The sequence below is a fragment of the Apteryx mantelli genome, chromosome 26 (assembly GCF_036417845.1).
Source record: "Apteryx mantelli isolate bAptMan1 chromosome 26, bAptMan1.hap1, whole genome shotgun sequence".
Taxonomy (NCBI): Eukaryota; Metazoa; Chordata; class Aves; order Apterygiformes; family Apterygidae; genus Apteryx; species Apteryx mantelli.
In genome coordinates, this window is record NC_090003.1 from 3,295,556 (window position 1) to 3,317,386 (window position 21,831).

The 21,831-nt window shown below is 43.7% G+C and overlaps 1 protein-coding gene across 7 annotated transcripts in view; it reads right to left on the reverse strand.

The window, feature by feature from the left end:
• MIB2 (MIB E3 ubiquitin protein ligase 2) overlaps positions 1-20,174 on the reverse strand; it is a 63,688-nt gene extending 43,514 nt beyond the window's left edge. For 2 of the 7 annotated variants that reach the window (XM_013944209.2, XM_067311265.1), the window contains exon 1: positions 11,745-11,834. The gene's annotated coding sequence lies outside the window, so the exon portion shown is untranslated. Of the gene's footprint in view, positions 1-11,744; positions 11,835-12,756; positions 12,870-13,934; positions 14,194-17,916; positions 18,004-19,365; positions 19,498-20,090 lie in introns of those variants that run through there. The other 5 variants (XM_067311260.1, XM_067311261.1, XM_067311263.1 and 2 more) reach the window with 5 other exon arrangements.
• Positions 20,175-21,831: the final 1,657 nt, after the last annotated feature.

Sequence of the window (21,831 nt, forward strand, 5' to 3'; positions counted from 1 at the left end):
AGTTCTGAAAAATTCCTGTTATCAGTTTGAATGCTCTTTCAGTGATTTTTTTTTTTTTTTTTTTTTAAGACACTATGGCATACCCTGAGCAAACTGGAATTTCTCACAGTTCACCTGCTAGACAAGGTACACTAAGAAAATATCCAACTGGCAATGATGTTAGCAGTGCATTAAGAAATACATTAATTGATCTGTATGTTATCAGAGGAAAAGAACTCAGCTGCTAATCCATCCGCTAATCCAGGATTAGTGTGCAGATTCAATATATTGCTTTGGTTAGTTCATCTAGAAAATGGTTAAGCTGCCTGCCCTGAGCTGCAAAGAAAACCCATTTTCTAGGATTTTCCTCTAAGATGTTATTGAGTGCAGAGAAACTCCTATTTTCCCTATATTCAGCTGGCATCAACTGTCCTGTCAGTGCAACTCATCAATTACCTGTAATTTACCATAATCTTAAAACAGAGCTCCTACAGGCTCTAGTAATAAAAAGAAGCTTCAGGAAGCTTGTATCCCCATGAATGGGATGCATCCCCATTTCTCTTTCTGAGGAAAGAAGTCCACCATAAATCAAACAGACAATTATGTGATTTATGAAAATCAGAAACTGCCTACATACTGCCCCAGCTGTAACTACCCCAAATGTGTCTATTGCTCTAGCATGTTTGATGATCTAGATGTTGTGTTGTTTACACAGGCAGAGCTAATTCACCTAATATCTAGCAGAGTCAAAAAAAACAGATGTGAGAATAGAAAAATACATTAAAGAGAAACAAGCAATCCAAGTGGCTGTAGCATCACTGCATTGTTTCACATGAACTACAGCTTCCTTTCCTTGTGCTCTTTTTAACTGACAAGATTTCACACCGTTTTATTTACTGATAACAACAGATTTCCTCCTTGTCATCCTACTAAGCATGCTATTCACAGACCTCTGGGAAAATCTTCCTAGATCTTGCACCAGGAAATACCTCTTTTCTGCATAAGGAGGCATCTCAGGAAGAGAAGTCAGAACAACAGGGATCAGCATTTATGATTCCATACACCAAAGCATAGTTATACCTTGAACCTCACTGTCTCCTATGTGGTCTCTTCCATTCTGCCAAAGATATATTTGCCACCTTCCTTCATTGGTTCACATCAGAATGTCCCGTGTCCATAGAGTTTGATTTACAGTGGCCTTGGGGCAGAGGTTAAAAGGAGAGCATATCCTTCCTCAGCTTGCACATTAGATACCTTCCTTAAGACCCAATCCAATGGTTTATACCTCAAGCAAATGCCCCGATGTGTTGCCCCTAAATCTAGTTTCACCAGAGACTGGATATTGTCATTTTATCACCAAAGAACGTTCCCATCCCAATCTGTCAAACAAACTACCAACTGTCCTGCTCAGAAGTCAAGTGTGCTAGCAGTGACTGTCATTGTAGTTATATTGCATCCTGCTAGTAGGAAGCATAGGAAATGCAAGCTGCAGGCAGTAGATCTCAGTCCAGTTACTCTCCCCCATTTCTGTGCTTAACCTGAAGATATCATATAGGGATGACAAAACGAACACACTCTATATACCTCTATATAGGTATACAGTATACCACACATCTGTCTCACCAATCAGTACAGGCTAACCCAAGAGTAAGCAAAACGCTGGCAGTAATGACTGCGCTTGTACAGTATATTCAGTCCCTCTCTGCACAGTATTGTGTGGGGCAACAGGCAGGAACAGAAACTAGACCATGAAAATCCTCTTAATTTGCAGACAGAAAAAATCCACACAAGTATCCCCCTTTTTCAGAGATATTTCCTGCTTTGAAATCACCTTCATTCAAAATGATAAGCAACCACCCCAAAGCCTTGAGAATAAAAACCCAGAGAAGGAGAGAAGCAGGCCTTCAGAAACAAACAACTCCTCCCCCAGTATCAGCAACAATGGGACTAGTTGCTGCACGTGCATCTCCCTCATGACTGGGGGGGTGGGGGGGGGAACCAAGATTGAAAGATTATTTTCTATTTAGATTAAACCTTAATTACAGTCCAGCTGGTATTTTTAAAATGGCAACTGCCTCTAGCAAGCAAATTGGAAGCCCCTTCTCTTCATAGCATCATAGGCAAATTTAACTCCAACCCCACAAAAAAATAAATGATAATTAAAAATAAGGGCAAGAAATTTCAGCTTTTTTTTTTCCAGACTGATCTAGCTACAGAAGAGGCCTGACCTGGTGAGTGGACACCTCCGTACTTTATTCAAAACAGGGACCTTCACAGCTTTAGCACAAATGGGAAGGATATGCAAACTAATCAGACCATTCCAAGGCACAATGACTTCTCTAAAATATCCAAAAGCCTTATACCAGAGTACCAGTGTATGAGGGAAAAGAACTGGGCAAGAAATAAGGCACAGAACTCCAGTTATCAGCCCTTGATTTCAAATTCAGGAATATGCGCAACAGCTACCTGAGACACAATGGCAACAGGAACAAAAAAGCAGAGACTGAAGCTGGAAGAGAGAATCACGGAAACACCAGTAGCATGATTTTAGCAAAAAGAAAAAAAAAAGTTTTCTGAATTTTTGAGGAAGACTCTCCATATACATCTTACCATATAATACTGCAGTGATGAGTTTCACTTGCCCAGCAAATTAGTTTTGGGACTGATTTGGGGATACAGGAAATTTCAAAGATGCATATGAAAGAAACATGTCCATTTTCCAGAAGTAACAGCAGTTAAAAAAAATGCCAGTGTCAGAGAAATGTCAGTCTTTGCTGCTATTTATCAATGCTAGCTACAGCAGCAGCAGGAAAGGGTGGGTAACTAATGAACAGTAAGCACAGCAGTCTGTGCTGGGATCAGTAAAAGCTTGGGGTATCCTTTCCAACTGTTGCCATGGCAATTGGTAAATGAAGCAAGTACAATATAGATGCAACAAATCCACAACTTTTTTATTAAATCAAATAGATGGTCAAAGCCTGGTTTACAGATCTCTTTACCAGAACAATCGGACAGAGGAGTTCAGGAAGCATCTACCACCAGCTTTCAATATTTAGGGCCAAACTGCTTCTCTGACTTTTAGAAAAAAATCTACCATAGCATTCTTTTCTCTTTGGGCATCCCTAGTTCTCCCTCTTAGGCTAACCATAACACCCAGAATTTTCTGAAAATCTCAAAAGCACAGGATTCTAAGAGCCAAATTGAGCAGGCTCTGAAAGCACAGTGAATCTTACCAACTGCCATGACATAGAGCCAGTTCAAGCCAGCTTGACAAACCAGCTTCGGGGCCCTACTCCATGGAAATGTGGACAAGTTAACATGCTGTCTACTCAGACATGGCATTAGGAGCATCTTTGTGCCATGTGACTTGTTGCTAACACTACTGCTTACCCATAAAGCAACTGAAACCACTGAAGCCTAAAAATAAACTCTTCCTCCAGCCAACTATCCCCTTTTAAATGTAAGGAGGAGTAGGTTGCTGCAGAATCAAGTTTCTAGCATGCAGGAAGGGCTTGATTTCTGTTCAGCTTCAGCATTTCTCTAGCTTCAGGCTTTTCCTGTTACTCATCACTGTGACTTCTAAACACCTCTCACACGAGAGCAACAGCAAAAGCAAATGTCCTTGTGAACTTCATAGCATCTTTGTTTCTAATCATCACTAAAAGATGTCTTGGGCAATGCTTTCATTTAGATTTCCTTTGTGCAGACAGATGCAACACTGCTGAAAGTTTAAGGTGCACCAGTATTCATTGTTGTATTTATGGAAGCAGAATTTAATCAAAGAGAAAGAACACCCTTTTTTAGAAAGCATTGCAAAACCTAATGATATTTTTATGATTTTCTCTTCCTCCAGATCAGAGTAAGTAAAATGGATACTTTATTGTTTTTACTAAGAGGCAGAACCACTTTTTTTAAGGGCTGCTATCAACCAGTCAAGACAGTCAAACCCACCGAAGAAAAAACAAATGGAAATTGCCAACAGTACAAAGGTACAACAGGAGAAATGTAGTTCAATCACCACTACATGGCTTCTCCTAAAAATAAAAATCCTTCCGTTTGATCCATATGAGCTGGTGGAGGGAGGTAAGTAATAACAGAGGGAAAAGCAATTGTGCACTGAGAAGAGGAAGCACTATGATCCATGCGATTTGTTAGATGAGGAGAGTGCTGTTCCCCAACCCTAAAAGCTTTACGCTATTTCAGTGGACTGTGCCCCTCTCCCCAGGAATGAATGAAGCATCACAGTCTTCACAACACTTGGTATTTCAAGGAAGGCAATACCAGTTTCAAAAATTACTCAGCATAAAAGAATATTCCAGGCTGTGTCTCAAACCCATAAAATTTAAGTCACTGCAGTATAAAGGAGGATGGTCCTGATCTAAAAACAGCAGAGCAGGCTGACACACTGCAGATTTTGTGTCTCTTTTGAGACAGGCTCGACAGAGCAGTCTAACAGCAGAATGCCAACCTCAGTTCAGAACTGCCTTGGTCATAGAAACTTGTAACTTATATACTGATAAAACCTTATTTTCTCTGCGCACCTTCCCACCTCTTTACTTAGAGGGATGCCACAGACATCTCTTCTTCAGACTGCCACTGAAATACACAAGCCTACAATAAAGGCACTTGTAGAAAAAGCCCTGGAGAAATGTACCATTTCAACTTGCATTGTGAATTTATTAACTGATGCAATATGACATACCAACATCAGGTGTCAGGTTGCAGAACTGCCAATATATAGCAATCTCTATTGATACCACAGGTGCCTGAAATGGCCAGAAACAAATATTCTTATCAGGTTGCAAGAACACAAATCGTCTAATCAGTAGCCCATAATGAGCTGGATCCATAAGAAAACAGACTCTTACTGTTATCATATGCATCAAGCCTCCCTTGGTCCTGCATGTCTGTATGATCTGTCTCATAACAGTTGCAAACCCACCCATCCCACAGCTCTGATCTTACAGTCTAGGACTCCAACAGGCATCAAAGTTACTGTAGTTCAGCTGTGCACTTGTGATGCTGTTAATGGAGTTTTCTGTGCTACAGTGCTCACTGATCTGAAGGCTGCATTCTTAACGTGAATCTTCCATTTTCACACAAGACGGCACCAAATGCACTGCCTTCCCATCTAATCTGCAGGGGTTGTAGGCAATGCAACACAACAAGAGTAAAGCACTTTTCGAAACCTTTACAAGATGCATTACAATGTGCATGCAGTCTAAGTCTTTGCAGAGACCAATATTATTTACTTCTGGAGTGGAAATGCTTCACTCATTAAAACAAACACTCCTGGCTCCTCCCTCAAAGCTGTTTGGGCCATAATTGTTCCAGGCAAGGACAGGTACAGATGCCAGAAATGATTCACAGGGAAAAATGTCAGCTTCCCATTGGAGTTTAAAGTAACTATGAACAAAATCCATCATGAAACACAATCACATTCCAGATTCCTGACCTAACATTCTTAAAGTAACAGTCCAGATGCAATTTATCAATCCATTCTTAGGAATGCATAGTAATATATAATTGGAAGAAATGGAAAATACGTTGGTGCCTTCTGTCCACAACATTTTAGTTGCAAAAACTGTTGCAACTTTCTGCTAATATTCAAATTGCCTTGTTGATAGAAGGTGCTCTAGAGGTGACCTAAAATCTGGCTCATAAGAGGCAGCGGTTGCTGCTGTGTATCCACAGCAGTGGATACACAGTAAGCAGAACTGAATGGTGGTATAAGCAAAATGACAAAACCAGTGCATATAACTTGGTTATCAGATTATTTCAACAGAATGGTAAACAGAGGAAGGTGCAGCTGTTGTTTTTTTTTTTAAACATAACAACCAATGACATTTTTTTCTTTTTTTAAACAGAGATATTTTGCAGTTAGAATTGTCTTCTCGAGTGAATTACCTCCATCTTAGAAAGCTTTGCCTGTCCTAAGGACGCTTCCTTAAGCATTGTCCATAGCAAACGCAGACTGTGCACTTCTGCAGCAGAGCAGCACAGTGTTTGCAAAGCTCAGACTTTCATGTTCCTCTAGACCTCCTAATTTCTTAACATCATTTATGAACTCACAAGGAGACAGTTGCAATAGAACTCTTATTATGGGGTCTTTTCTACAGTGGCTCACTTGAGCCTAAAACACCCAGCATTCCCAACTGTTAATTCATAAGCCCCACAATAAGCTGTTATTACACTAAGCATTTTGGAAAAATAATACCATCCACCTCTTATTAATTTCAACCTGACTTTTCCTGCTCCCTGGCCCCAGCCTGTTATTTTGGATATCATATCTCTAATAACTGGAGATCTGCAGTATCCAGCATCTACCAAGGAGGTCAGGCTATCTACTCATTTTCTTACTCTCATTCCAAAAGACGGTTTGTCAAGGAACACAGAATAAATGTCTGCTACAAACCTCCAAAACTGATTAAAAAATGCGATCCTATGGAACTGGCCCCAGCACATTAGAGCAGGAGAAATCTCTGCTCTAAGAGATAATGATCAGGCAGAAAGGTTTCCAAGAGAGTCATCACTGTGCCAGAGCCTAAGTAAGCCAGAGCAATGGCCTTGTGGGGAAGTGCTTACTTGACCAGGACCTCCTGCCATTAACCCTTGTGAGCTCCTGCCACCGCCATGTCTGCTATGGTCCAAATCAGCAGCACTAAAGCCAGAGCTCAAACCTTGTTTTGCTTCTGCCAGCCCCAACCAAGTGGAGCAACCTTCACTTGTCTGAGACAGGGATGTGGGGCAGCCACACCCTGGGAGTGGTGAGAGCCTGAGACAAGGGGCAACAAAGGGCCACCGAAGGGCAGCCCCACACGACCTCCCTCTGCGCTCCCACTGTAGCTCCTGCACGCACTGCTGCAGGAGAGCAGGGCCGAGCTGCAAGCCCTCTGCCCAGCCACCCCTGCAGCAGCACCCCAGTTACCCGCAGGCGGGGAGCAGGCACACTGTCACGTCAGCCCGCAGATGGATAGCCGGCTGCTTGGCGCCCACCGCCCCGTGGAGGCACTGTGGGCAGCCACCACCACAGCTCCAGGCAGGCAAGGTCTAATGCCTGGGGCCTGGGCAGCCAAGAAGCTGCAGCTTCTGCGGCAGTGCTCGCCTCGGGCAGGGGCCGCTGGATCGCCACAGTGAGGAGTGCAGGACAGATGCAAGGATCCGGCTGCTAGTTTCACCTCCCGGCAGGTGGCCCTCAGCCCACCCCTGCTCCGCAGGCATAGCCAAGGGAATGCAACTGAGCCAGGACACACGGAGATGTTCCCAGGCAGAGACAGCTGCTGTCCTTCCCATCCTTATTGGTGGGCTACCCTGGGCACCGCAAGCCTGGCGCCATGCTCAGGAGGCAGATGTGCAGCCCACCTCTCGCTCTGACGTCTGCCCCAGAGAGCCCCCTCTCTCCCAGGCTCAGAGGAAAGGGAGGACCTGGGTGCTGCCCTGCTCAGGACCTGCTGGCAATCTGTCCCCCTGTCCCCCAGAGTGAGTTGCAGGGACCCATCCCCAGGGCTGCAGGGCTGTGAGCACAAGGAGGCAGCTCACTGAGGGAGGAGAAGATCTGAGCTAAGTGTGAGCACAGAACCTCCCTCTTCCACCACCGTCATTCAGCACAGGCAATGACAGCAACAAATTTTTGCACCTAGGACAACAGCGTAGGCTGGTCCAGCCCTGAGACTCCAGTCTGTTTCCCTCCAGCCATGAGCTGAGCTAAAGGCTGCGCTTCCTCCAGATAGCCCAGGCAGCCACTTGGGACCAGATTCTCTCCCCTTGAAACTATTTGCATCAGTAGTGAGTGAGTGAGCAGGAGTCTTGTTTGGTCCTTCATTGCAGAAAACACTGAAGAGAGTCCCAGCTCTATTCTCCAGACTGCTGGAGACAAACATGTGTTTGTAGCTCTCAGTTTCTTTGGAGAATGGCCGTAGTGAGCATCATTTATTTTTATGCTTTAGAAGCCGTGAACACTGCCCAGACAACCATGACCACAGAGCCAGAATATGCACAAATCCTTCACAGTTATGTTTTGCTCCCTCTTTAAGGCTCTTACTAACATGAATGCTCTGAATGCAACAGTGCTAGGCCTTTGACTTAAACATGACTATGCAACTGGCTATACTGGGATGGAACATGAACATGGACTGCCAAACAAGTGAGGTGAAATCCTCATTTTGATGAACCCTAAGTGATCTGGACAATCTTCACAAGAGTCAAGATTTCCTCTATGAATTCTCATTTAGAGATAGAAAATACATAACTTCACTAGGAGAAAAAAACACTCATGTCCTCTGCCCACAAAAACGGGCAGATCAACATTTCTTGAAACTCAGTATTTGTTTGTTCAGTATTTATTTTGTTCATGCTGTCCTCACAGCACAACTGTGTAGCTATAAACCCCTTCTGCTGCAAAACCTTTAGCACATAGTATACAGTGCAATAAGTAAGAGAATTAAGCTTTGGCATTATCAGCACAACTCAGAGGTAGAATAAGCACCTTATTTCAATCAGAAGAGGCTCTAAGGAGTTTTACAACAGCCCCATTTTCTGAGGCCTGCCCCCCCATTCCGAGTTCCTCTGTCACACAGATAGTAAAACAGCAGCACAGAAAAACTACATAAGGCCTTGAGTTATTAAATTAATTTGCAGCAAACTGGGAGTTAATCTAGATTCCAGTTATCTCCATAGTCTATCATTCTCTGTGAAACAGAGGTAGAAGAAGCAGTAGCAGCATAGTAAACTAGCACTGACAAGATTCTTCTATTGAAAAGCACCACAAAGTGTTGAAAGGACCAGGAGAACAGAGTATAATTAAGAGAGCTATAAATAGCTCTCAATACAAATCAGTATTTGCAAGCAGCAGTAACCTCATGAAATGGATGGAAATGTTTACAGGGATCACTAAAACGGACAATGATCCTTTTGGATCAGGGCTGACAGAATCAGTGCTGATAAGAACTTAACAAGCAGAACAAAGTTATGCCAGGGATATTCAAGCTATGAATTTTGTCAGCAAAGGAGTGGATTTATGTCTCAGTATTTGGTCCTCAATTCATCTCTTTCAGGAAAGAGGGGACATACAGGCAGGGCCAAGGTTTTGTGCATAAAGACACTATTCGCCTGACATCAGAAAAATCATTGCAAGCCAGTTAGTTCTGTCATGACAAATGTCACCTGCTTTATCCTTCCTATCCTATCCCAATGTAGACCGGGCAAACCTCATAAAACGTTTACTAGCTTTCAAGAGACACATAGCGCACACAGCCTGGAACTGAGCATATGACCAACACTGTCTGTGTCAGCAGAAATCCAAAATAACTTCACTGTAGTGCAAGCAATCAGAATGATGTTGCTTATTCTTCAAGAGGCAGTTCAGTAGTAAGATTCCAAAAGACACTGTGGTGACCTTGCTGGCCTTCCTGTTCAGTTCCGTGGGATTTTGCACAAGAACAAAGGCCTGCAATTCAAGTCAGGATCTAAAGAGATCATTCCCAGCAAGTGAAGAGACACCTGACTCACTCAGGACCAGTTCTCCAACCATTCTTTTATTAATAAGCCTCTGAAGTGGTTCCTAATCACTCTAAGTATTCTATTTTAAGCTCTCCATAAATACACACACATTTTAACTGCTCGCTTCTGAGAGAACTTCAGGGACATAGCACCATTAAAAAAAGTCCTATCAAACCATTAAACATTTAGATTGATCAAGTACTGCTACGGTAAAGTCTCAAGATTTACTTTTGTATCATTAGTCCTCTCACTGAAAAAATAAACAGAGATTCAAAGATTTTAGATTTAATGTCTAAATTAAGCTAAGGCATCTCCACTGGCTTATACTGGCTTAAAAACTTTTGCTGTGGCTGTGCAGGCTTTTGACCATACTGTTTCTGCACTACACTTCACAGGCATTTGCCCTACAAAAATAGGATTTGATAGGATTTTTCCCCTATCTGACAGAAGCACTGCTTTTGTGAAACCAATACAAGTTCAGTAGCTAACCACCTTGCCAATGCTTACCTACACAAACAAGTTTTGCCTCTAATTTCCCTACCTGAAAAATAGAAATAAATACTTCTGTGTTAAAGATTCTCTACTAATAAATGACAACTAGGATCAAATACCTCTGGCCAGGGATTAAAGCTAAGTTAGTCATTACCAAAACTAGTATACAAGCCAATAAACTCAAATTCAGGCTGACTCCTCATTTCTTTCCCCTCAGCAAGTGGCAAACTCCCAGGACACCACAGCAGCAAATGCACGTGCTCTCACCAGCAGAATCCAGTGTAATTTCTCCCAAGGATAAATTCACTTCCCACAAATAAATATGTTCACTACAAATGAAAGCAGACCAGGCAACCACCAAGACCCACATCAAGTAATCCTTTGATTTACCAGCACATGAGGCTGCTCTTGTGGCTTTTATCCCCTTCTGGATCCCAGGTGAGGTTAGGGGACATTATTGCTGCCAGCTGGCTGTGGTGCCCTAGGTATGGCTGCCCTGTGTGACTACAAGCTAGGAGAAGGCCCTGACTCCCAGCACTCCACCTGAACTGTGTGTGTACTCAGTCTCCAGTCCTGAGCAGGGGCCCTGTCTGGAGACTAGCCTGTTCCATGGTATGTTATTATCCCAGCTCCAGGTTCGATATTCAGCTCCACCACTTGCAAATCACTTCTTGAGTCTTCTCTCCTTGTCTTCTCTGAACTTTTGCTTTCTACCTAAACCATTCCTATTCGACCCCCAAACTCCTCGTATGGAAATACATGTTCTAATTCCCTCCAACTTTTCAGGATGGAGTCTCCATCGAGTCCTCAACTCAGGCTGTCACCTGCTTTCAAGCAGCTCCCCTACTACTCAAACAAAACCCTTGCCTTTTTAGCAGGTCCCTTTTAAGTAGCTCCCTGGTAATAGTGCCTTTGGGCTGATCTGCTGTTTGTTCTAACTCTTTGTTCCTTTCACATACAGCAGCCAAGCCCTGTCTGGCAACTTTGCTCTTTGCTAAAACTGTAGCATAAACTGCTAAAAACAAACCCTGTCTAAAGTGCTGCGCAAATCATTGCTATATCTACATACAAGTCTTTCATTAGCACTCAAATGCCTGTTTTAAGAAAAGCCAGCGACATATAAGCACCATATCAATCATTTACCTCACATGTAATTAGCACATTATTTTTAAGAGGCTCTGAAAAATCCTCTCTACTCCAATTGCCATGTAGTGGATAATTTTGCAGGTACTACTTCCTCTTGTACCAATTGCAGCCCTAACAAGCACGTATGATTGACTGTCCATTCTGTGCAAAAGTGCAAGAGGCCTTTACCTAAACTATAAACTGGCATTTCAATGAGAGCCATTTATGGGCAGAAGTTGGTGTCAGACTGTGACCATATTCGGAATTCATAAGTCAGCAAGTGCTCAAACCTCCCTGAGGTATAAGATGTGCAGGCATGCACTTTGCTAAACAAAACCCAGACGGCAAAACTTATGACTCAAAACATTCTCCCTCTGTCTTCATCTGCATGAAACCAAATAACCTGAGTTTAACTGCATACTAAAATTTTGTTAGTTGGGAGAAATTCAGGCTAGACTGAGACTCTGGACGCAAAAGTCAGGAATACCACGTTCTTTTGTGACAGTCTATTTTGGGATTTTATTTTTTCTTCAGCCTAGAGTTTACTGCTGATACTTTGTTGGCTAGAATGGAGTGTCAAATTGTCAAAATATTTATGGCTCATTGATGTTTTTTCTGTCTAGATGAAAAAGTTAATGCAAGTTACTTACGTGACAGGACAACAGGAACTCTCTCGTAGTTGTAAATCCATAGATATCAAAATGCATCTCACAGAAAAGAGGGAAAGGGTTTCACTGGATCTGGGAATGTTCACAAACATGAAAAATACAGAAGGGTCATGAGAAAAAGACTAACTTTAAGGTACAGTCTTCTTCCACAATGCACACTTCCTGTGGTGTTTTCCTATCAGACACTGAACTAGGACAATTTATCACTTGTATTTCTGCTCATTTTCACTGGTTTTGTGCAGCCTGTGGACAGCAGACACAGCAGGGGCTGGCTGTAATGGAAACAAAAGGCTAGAGGGAATATTTCCATCTCTCTTTTAGGAATACGTTTATTCTAGTATCTGTTGTGCTATGCTAATTTACATAAAACCCTACTAAATGAAAAAAGTCACTTAAGTATAAAGATTAATATTAAATCATAACATATGATAAAGATTTTTTGCTTTCAGAACAGCTGTTTCAACACATTATTAATTCACAAACATTTGGGCTCTAATACTACCTCCTAACACAGCACCAGTACCAGTCCTGTTTCTTGATGTGGAAAAAGATGCAGTAAGACCCACTTATTTGTTTATTGTTTTCCAGATCTGATTCCACATACAAAGAACAGCACTGTCAGATCAGGTCTTTGTTTATGCACTGAGACTGTAGAACGAGGATCGGGTTGTAAACTTAAGTAAGCAAGACTTGGACTACTTAAGAAGGACTTGCTTCCAAGGAGGAAAGTTTGCTGATCAAAGCAAGGGACTGGCAAATCAAAGCCAATCACTTCCATGTCACGAAAGAATTGTAACAATATCAGCCCAAGTCCAGAAAAAAAAAAGGAACGGACCCCAATCCTGACAACACTACTCCCCTTTGGAACAGCCATCTGATTCTAACTAAATAAGAGAAGCAATGAAAACCTCACTATCAGGGTCTCACCTCCATTTTGCTATTAAGCCCAGACTTTTGAACAACTAAGTTAACAGGGTATCTTGGTGAGAGGTACCTTAGTAAAATTTGATAGAACATGCTATCATCCAGCTGAACATCTAGCCCTATTGGTAACAGGGCTGAATGAATGACTCCAACCGAAACATAGTTTGGAAAAGATACTGTATTCTTTTTATTCTGGAAGAGAAAAGAACTAGAGATCAGCAATACTTGAGTTTTCATGGCACCTATCTCACCTTACACTGCTTGATATCAGCACTTTTAAAGTCCACTGAGGTCCCTTCTCCATTTCGGAGACAAAGGTAGTTTCCAAGGCCTGACTGTAGCTAACACAAAGATGGCTAGAGAGAGTCCACTCATGTTGCAAATCCACAGTACCTAGTCACAGCACAAAAAACAAATTCTTAGTTCTCAGTGCCAGCAGAGATTTTAATGTAGGAGAGCAATACCATCTCAGCTACCATGTTACACATTTATCCATTGGGAATTAGACTAATGCCATGAAATTCCCCCTCAGCCCACCAAAAGGATTTGCAGAACTGGTTGAGGCACATAGTTCAGTATTCCAATGCTAAGCCCTGAGGTCTCAGCAATGCTTTGCTTCACAGCTCACCAATGATGGGGATATTTTTCCTTGTGCTGTCAGGATTTCTATTTAGCCTAAATTTTGCAAAATGGTATCACTGGCACAGAATGGGAGAGAAGAGCAGATGACATTTCTTTGGGTTAAATATCAGTATTAGACTAGAATGAATCTAACTAGGCAAAACCCAACACGCTCATTCAGAATTGTGACACAAACACTCAGCAATTCATCTGAGACAGTCTACGGCAGAACCAGAGGCTTCTTACTTTCATACTATAAAATACATAACCAGAAGAGGAAAATGCATCCTAGCAAAGAGAAATTGAGGAGCATATGACCTACCACTTGCTCCTTAGGGGAAAAGCAAGATGTCTGTGTTTAACAGTTTGCACATATTGGATTGTGAGGAGGTAGCACTAGGAAAAACTGACTCCACAGCCCAAGAAAATCACCACCCCATATGCTTCCAGCTGGTGAGACGGTACCCAAAAAATCCTGCAGGGTTATCTTCCATTATCCTTGTTCCAAAAGCTAGACTTCTTGGACTTAAGTAGAAATTTGGGGCTGAGAGTTCTTTGTCTGTTATACTTTATTGCTATTAAGTCCTCTGTACTTTTAAGACTAATCAGATAAAGAATACTCCCTACATTCAGATCCAGGACCACCACAACTGAACTCTTGGATAGGAGCCATGTTCCTTAATTTTCATTACAGATCAGATTCAAAAGACCATTCAGCTTGAACAGGGTTGAAGTCTCAAGAAACATACTAGTCGTAGAACTTCTTCCAGTGAAGTGCGAAGTCATGCATGAAGAGCTTGTAATCTTTTAGAGCTGTCAGATCAGAACTATGAGGTGGCCTTGAACCCCGAATTCTCAGTTTACCCAAACTCCAACTTCAAACCACCTGTGATGACAAGAGATGCAGAAAAATGAACTTACTTCCAAAACCAAGCGCTCGTCTGCATAGCCTCAGTCCAAACTGCTTTTGCCACCAAGCTCTATGTACCAGAAGGGGATCTTTGTCAGTCACAAGGAACAGAAAGCAGCACTATCAGCCACACTGTTTACCAGGAGCAGAGATACAGCACAGTATTTTTAATGAGTCAGCTCAACACTGACTAATGGACTAGACCCATGAAATAAACTGGGTTGCACAGTAGGTCAACGTTTGCTCTAGCCAGGACAAATGCAAACAGAACCTTCAGGAAACAACACTGATCAACCAAAAATAAACAGCTGTCATAGGCTTCCCACAACAGAAGTTGTGGTATACCACGGAAAGGTAAAATACCATTTGCCACCTTACGTCTAGTTGAAATTCAGATTTACAAGACACCAGCTGTCAAATACTGCAAAACATCTAGTCCCCTCTACTAACTTTTACTGAATGCAAAAAGCTTTACAGTTTAAATTGGTGGGATCAGTGCTCATCTATTCACTGGAGAATTAAGAATGATTATAAGTAAAAATCCAGATTGGGAATCTAGTGGAGCTCTCTTATTACATCCCATAAAATAATTGCTCATAAGCCTGATGAAATTTCCTTCTGGCTTTTGATGAACTGTGTTCTTTTCAGAAGGAAGAAAAACATACCAGCTCCAGTCATTTGCTTTAATTGGCTCTGACAGCTTGCAGATTGGAGCCTCAAGCCCTAAAAAGCTCAGTAGCTGGGGCTGATCAGAACCCACTTTTTGTCAATAGCAGATTTCAAAGTTATGTTTACATCACATTTCAGTTGAAAAATATCCTAGTTCCAACTGTAGCAAGTAATCACTTTTTTTTTTTTTTTTTACTTGATACAGAAACAATGGTATTTTAAATTTTCCTTACTCTCCATGGAAGATCTCTGTGGCATATGAGAAAACTCACGAGCACTGCATTGAGCAACCCCTTCCCTCCTCCAGCCAAGAATCACTATCACTTTTCTGGCCACTGGCGTTAAGAGATACACAGCAACCAGCTGGCATCCACCGCACTGGTTAGGAGGACTTGCCCTTTCTCTGCTCTAAGGGCAGATCAAGAGGCTTAAGTCTAATCTATCCAGTCATGCCTTTGGCCAGAGAGACATCAGCTGCATAGGAGCAGAATGAATTGAGCAGTTAGCTGTTGCTTTCCTTCCTGGTACTTAAAAAAGGTTTGGGGGTCAGCATGTACACCAATTCACTTAAAAGTTTGCATATTTTGGAAGTACAGATGTTATCTTTCAGCTCTGGATAGCTGAGTACTTTAAAGAATGCAAGAACATTTCAAAGATGGGAAATGGATCCATGGTTATATAAGGAATTGGTGGCAGGGCCAGGAATGAAGCCCACGTATCCTAGCTCAAAATTCTGTACTCCAGAGCCTGGCCCATACTAGTCACACTCCAGAACCTGGCTCTTTGTCCTCATACAACTCCCCAGGGAAACAAAGGGAAAGTGTCACCCATGATACAGTTTTTATTCTTGAATTTCTTGGGAGCACGTCAAGGAATGTGGATTTTACTATCATGCTAGCACACACAACTTCTTTGTTGCCATTTTTCCCATACAGCTGGTCTAAATGCTAGAGGATTTGGTCCCTGTCCTGGGAAATACTGAATACACGCTCTCATTACAGAGGGAGCTGAAATATTTAAATTCTGTAAGACTCAAGAAATGAGAGAGACTCCACTTTCTAACTACTTCTTTAAAGGCAAGAGGAATATCCAATGATATCTAACCCACAGGAAGAGAATAATTCTAAACTGCTAAGATTATATGCAGAACATTTTTGTGCTATTCGGAGAGAAAAAATGTTCATGTTGATGCAGGCTCTCCCTGCCTGTTTTTGCACAGATGCATGTCTCCCTCTCACCATTCCAGCTATGGTTATTTACCCAATTGAAGCTAAGCACAAACACAAACACACACCTACCCATTTCTGTAGGAGAAGAACTCTCCATTGCTCAGGAGCTGTAGCTCTGATAAGAATCAAAACAACAAAATAGGTATGCAGTTTCTTTACACTCTCAAGCATTAGTCGCAATAACAAGAGATACATCACAAGTTTGAAGTAAAGGAGATACTCTACAGAAGACTAAGAAAGATACAAGCTTTTAAGTTCTACCATCTGCAGACAAAATGAACGGGTTTGAGAGGCCTGTATTTTGACAGCGATGAACTCCCAAGTGACCTATTGATGTTACTGGCTCACGACTCTTGGAGGAAATGGCTCAGTATTCTCACTGGGCATGAATGCAAAGAATGATCTTTATTTGATTAAGCCTTGCAGGTTCCAGAGAAAATCATGCAGGAGAATCAGGAAGGAGAAAATAGGTTTCCCAGGTTGGGTACGGTGCTAGTTGCCCTAGAAACATACTTCTCTCAAAGAAGAAGACATCCCACCAAAAGGCTAGGAGAGGTGGGAGAACAAAAAAAAAAAAAAAAAAAAAAGAGAGAGAGAGAGAGAGAGAGAGAGAAAGAAGAAAAACAGAATAAAACCCCAACAGAAATGCAAGAAGGTGTTCTTTCCTGCTAATGGCAACCTTAATAATATGACCATTTGAACAGCATGGTAATTGGATGCTTTATTAAGGTACAGGGGAAGGAACAGTGTGAGCCAGTAACATGATTTGACCTGATCATACCTTAAACAATGGAAGGAGCAAACGAGGGGAAAAAGCAAGAACAACAACAACCACCACCACCACACAAGACTTATGAGGCACTCCAGTCAGAGTTTCCAATGAGAATACGCTGAACCACGCATTGGTCTCCCTGTGAGCACATTTACAACACTTTGGCTCCCTCCCATGAATCAGAATCCTTGAAAAACAAACAAGACTCAGTCTGTCTGCTTACAGAGCTCTGCATTCTATTCCTGCAACCAGGGATCCCTGGAAAATAGCAGCTCAAAATAAAAGGGCATGATCAGTACTGTCACAAGTTGTATGGCCATTCAGCATGACCCTGAATTCTGCAGGGCCCCAGGAACAGTTCTAAATCAGAGACAATGAGAAAAACAAACAGATGAAATGGGAACAGGCAGCCAGGGGAAACATGACCTAGGAACAGCTGAGTTATCAAGCTGGAGAAAGCCTTCAGCCAAACCACAGGCAACTAAGACTGATCTCTGCAGGCAACCAATACTAATGTCACATGAATGCAATGCAGGAGATGAGCTTGTTTCAGAGGTAACTGTCATAGCTCAGATTAGCCCACTGTGGTCATGTTGCCACAGACTTGTCCATCAAGGTAGCTCAGAAAGCCATGAACATGATCCTTTCCAAACAAAAATGGGAAGAGACAGTTTCAACCACCAAACCTGCAGTACTTCCAGTTTTTGCAACTTCTGAAACGTCCATCAAAGCTTTAGTGGAAAGACACTGTTGCACATGCTCCCTCTTCAGTTGCTGCTGTATGCTGACCATTAGCAAGGGACACTAAGCAAAAATAGTAGCTCTTGGAAAGTAATACAGTGTTAGAATGGAATACCTATTCTTCAGAAGAATCCTAGCAGTGGATTAAGAGCCACCGCAAACCAAGACAGGAGAATAGGAGGTTCTTTATGCCCTAATTGGGCACTGGGCTTTCACAGTCACAGAGCATTCAAACATGTAAAGAAACAAGCATTCAAAATATATATCAATGCATATAAAACAACATACCAGTATCATAATAAGCAAAGAAATAAGCCAACCCAAATATCATACAATTCTGAAGATTCTTCTCAGGCAGTGACTCCGAGAGGTGTGCTGTGCAAGAGGAATGAGAAGGGAAACACATTTACCTTGCTGAAGCCTAAAAAGAAAATTATTTGAGGAAACAGAATTGGTGGTGACACTGTTAAATGACAACTAAAAAATTTTGCTTGTAGCATATGTTGCAGGCACACTTGCAAGTCCTAAATGAGCTCATTATGTCTTTCCACCACAGAAACAGACAAGAATAGCATGGAAAACAGGCACGAGGTATGCAAGACACATCAGAGCTGGGACTACAGTGCAAGTCACCTGACACCCAATCCACTGCCCTATTCGTCGGCTGCCTCAGTGAAGAACTTCTATTGGATGGACAATGGTTCCCTTCAAGAGGTTAGCTGCGAAGCTCAGAACAAGGCAGGGACCTTGCTAGCTCTGCCAAGGCTATTGAAGCATTCTCTTTCTGACTTCAGTTTTCAACATAACACATGGCATCATTCCAATCATAACAATGTGGGTTATTTACAGTAAATAAATCCCGTAACAATTCACCCACCTACATTCTGACAAACAATTCAGCAGGTAACCAAGAAGATAATTAGGATGGGAAAGGAGCTATAAGGATGAACTGCATTGTCCTTCACAGGAAGTAGTTTTACAAGACCAAAGAGCTGTTAACCAGAGGAGAAAAAAGAAGGGTATCCCATTCAAGCCAAATAAATTCCTCCTACAGCAACAGAGAGGTGAAGAGGATTTAATGAGGCTCTTAGCCAAAAGTGGAGAGGGTTGAGTAATAAAGCCAAGCTCATGTGACCTCCATGAAGGCAAGCCAGAGGTCACTTGTGTCTAAGCAAGCTAAACATTAGAATCTGTTACAATCAAGAAAGTAAGTTTTGGTTTTGAGTGTCTGCAGGCAAATCAAACCAAACACAGGCAGTGCTTTCGATGTAACTATACCATCCAGTCTAGGTTTAAATTTGGTGCTTGTTTCTGCTACTCTCTCTCTCTCAGTTCAGGGAACTGCAAATACCATACAAGCACAAGACATGGGGCGGGGGCAGGTGGGAGCAGCATGTGCTTCAATTCTGATATTTATCTAGAATATGGCATATGCTCCAGTGAAACAGAATGCCCAGTAGCAATCACTCCCAGTTCTTCCATACTCAGGTATCACCCCAGCAAGTAAGGACTTACCTGCAGTACCTATTTCAGCATCTGCAGTATCTATATTTATACTCTCTGGGATAGCTGGGACCAGTCATCCAGCAGAAAAGAAATAAAAATGGAGCAAGAGCAAGCAGACACATCTCACTACAGGCTCAAGTCTGGCTAAACATGGTGGAAAGAAAACTCACCACTTAGAGCAGACCTACTCCCAGCTTATTCCAAGAAAAAGAAGGAAATAAGGACACATACCTGACCAAGCTGAGAAGGAGCAAAACTCACGACAACCCTTTAGAGAGCCACTATCCTTAACAAAGGGCTGTATTTGTTTCCTTCCCTCACTCCTTGGCGCAGCAGTCTGAAGGGCGGACCTAATATATTGGCCTAGGGAGAGAGCAGAATATCTGAGAAGTAGCTCAGGTGGGCACCATCATTGTCGACAGCCAGTCACTCGGCCCTTTACCAGTCAAGATTCACGCCACGAGACATGAGTCCAGCCTCAGCCACTCCTCCGGGAACCGCCAGAGCACCCGGCGCGGCTCAAGCCCGGCCACAGGACTCCCCCGCGCCCGCCCGGCAGGTCAGGGCCCGGCGCCTCCCCACAGCCCCGGCAGCACCCCCGCACCGCCCGCGGCACAGCGGCCCGTGCACACAGCCGCCACAAGGCCCCCGCCCCGGCGGCGACAGCCGGGCGGCACCCAGAGACTCCCCCAACCCCTGGCACAGCCCAGGGGCCGCGAGAGCCCAGGGGCCTTCCGGGGGCCGCAGCCGCCCGGGCCCGCGCCTGCCGGGGTCGCCACAGAGGCCCGGCCGACAGGCCTGGCTTCCCCGCCGTCCCCGGGGCGGCCCCGCCACCCAGGCCCTGAGGCGACCTCGCACCCTGCCGCCGCGGCACCCTCAGCCCTCGCAGCGGCGGCCGCGCTGGCGCTGCCCAGCCCAGCCCGCGGCCAAGCTCCCTCCAACGTTTCCCCTCTTACCCAGGGGAAGCGGCCGAGGAGCAGGGTCGCAGCCGGCCAGCCCCGCCAGCGCTGCGGCGGCGCCGCTCGGCCCCGCTGCCCCGGGGCCGCCCGCGCGCCCCGCCCAGGCCTCTCGGTGCGTGGTGACAGTCGGCGGGGCATGCTGGGAGAGGTAGTTCCCTGCCGGCCGCCGCACGGCGCCCGCGGGGCGCGGCCGACTGCAAGTCCCGTGAGGCCGCGGGAGGCCCCCGCGGCCCCGCCCCAGCTCGGCAGGAGCGATGGGGCTCCCAGAGCGGGGCGGTGTGGCCGCTGGGTCCGGCCGAGGGCACCTCTGTGGTGATCTCGGGGCAGGGCGCGGGGTGGGTTGTAGTCGGCTCCGCCCCGGGTTTCGCCCAGGGACGGCTCTTGCTCTCCCGGTACAGCGCGTCTTCCTCAGCCAGTAAATGTCCCGTCGCTGCTTGGAGGTGGGAGGGGGGCAGCGACTGTGGCACGGGGTCCGCCTTTGCCTTCCGGTCTCTCTGTATTTTCTTTGTTTTGTGTTTCCGGTTTGATTGCTTTGTGGCGTTGAGGATAAATAGTATCGTTTCCTGTTTTCTCAAGCAGAAGGGCAGTTAGTTTCTCAATTTTCTCAATTAATTTCTCAAGCAAAATGGCAATTAAAATCCATAGGAATTTCCAAATATGGAGGGAATGTAGGATCCCCTCCAGGACTCATTTTTATAAACATTTGAGTGCTAGATTTGGGGTTTTTTTAGAGTAACTTAGTTATTTTTAGGGAGATTTTGGGTTTCAGTGTATTTCCTTGCAAGATGCCGTGTCACTTTGTTCTGCAGGTAGTCTGAGGGCTCTGAAAGGGACAGCTTTACACCAGGGAAGTCTTTTTTTGCAAAATCACGGCTCAAGTATTTCCTGCTTGGGATGATTGTGACACTCAAATGCAGAATGGGTGCATCTAAAAGCATAAGGTATTACTCCTTGTATATTGTCTTCCTTTTCAAAGAAGCAGAGGCAAATTAGGAATTTCTGTTGTCTCTCTCTGCTAATGACACTCACGATACCTTCATATGGATCACCTGTTAGTAGAGTGGAACAAACTCTAACTTTCTTTTACCCTGTTGAAGTCAGAGACACCTTGTAAGCATTTGTTCTAAGCTTACCTGTCCTCTTACATTGTTTGGTTGCATGTTGAGCATGGCTCACTTGAAGTTATACAGATGCTTGATGAAATTTTGTTTTTCATTTAGTCTCTGATAATGTAGAGACTTGTGAAAAATAGTAAGATTAGTGTGAATGAAGTAGTCATCACATAACAGAACAAGGGTTAAAAGAATAGCCTACCTTGATAGTGTGGAACACCATTCACAGCAGTAAAATTGAGGAATGTGTTTGCGTCAAACCCAGAAGGCCTGCACTCTGATAAGACCACAGCGCAGACAACCTGTCAGCATAAGATCCTTCACTCACAACAGGAAGATGGCAACAAGGTCAAAGAACATCGCATGTTCCTTTTCTTTTCCCATTAGCCCATCAGGAAAACTAACTAGAGCCCTAAAACTCAAAACAAAGAAACACAGACAATAGTCAGCAGCCTACCTAGAACTTATGGAGGCTGAACTGAGCAAAATCCTGAGGCAACAAGATCACAGCATAGTAACTTTTATACCTACGGGGTTCAAAAGAACTGTCCAAAAACCAGTTGGTCTTTGCCAATTGATAAAAGTGCAAAGAGTACAAATCTTCAATTTACTTGGAGATTGTGTAA